Raw genomic sequence first — 406 nt, 5'->3', positions numbered from 1 at the left:
TGTGAAAATAAATAGGAAAAGGATAAATCAAAATCACTGTAGTTATGCTAGGAAGGATTACAGGCAATTGTTTTTCTCCATTTTGAAAATTTCCATGAATGATACTGTACTTGTTTCTTAGATGTTGAGCATCTTTTACAAAAAAAAAAAAAAAAGGCTATTCACTTCTTTCTTCCATGAGCAAGAGAGAGAGAGAGAGAGAGATATCCCAATAGAGTCTTTAATCTGCAGTCTGTTCCCTACTTTCAGCCAATCCCAGATTATAAGCATGCATTCTCCTTAGGGTATTCAAGGAGGTCTCCAGACACAAACTCAGGCAGTCCTGTGTGGGTCATCCTTGCAGTGTTGTACTGCCACTGCCCAAACTGCTGCCCACTCCAACACTTTTTAAAAAGTAATCTACAGA

This window comes from Tupaia chinensis, unplaced genomic scaffold (genome assembly GCF_000334495.1).
Source record: "Tupaia chinensis unplaced genomic scaffold, TupChi_1.0 Scaffold000279_1, whole genome shotgun sequence".
In the NCBI taxonomy this organism is placed as follows: Eukaryota; Metazoa; Chordata; class Mammalia; order Scandentia; family Tupaiidae; genus Tupaia; species Tupaia belangeri.
This window is presented reverse-complemented; position numbering follows the sequence as displayed.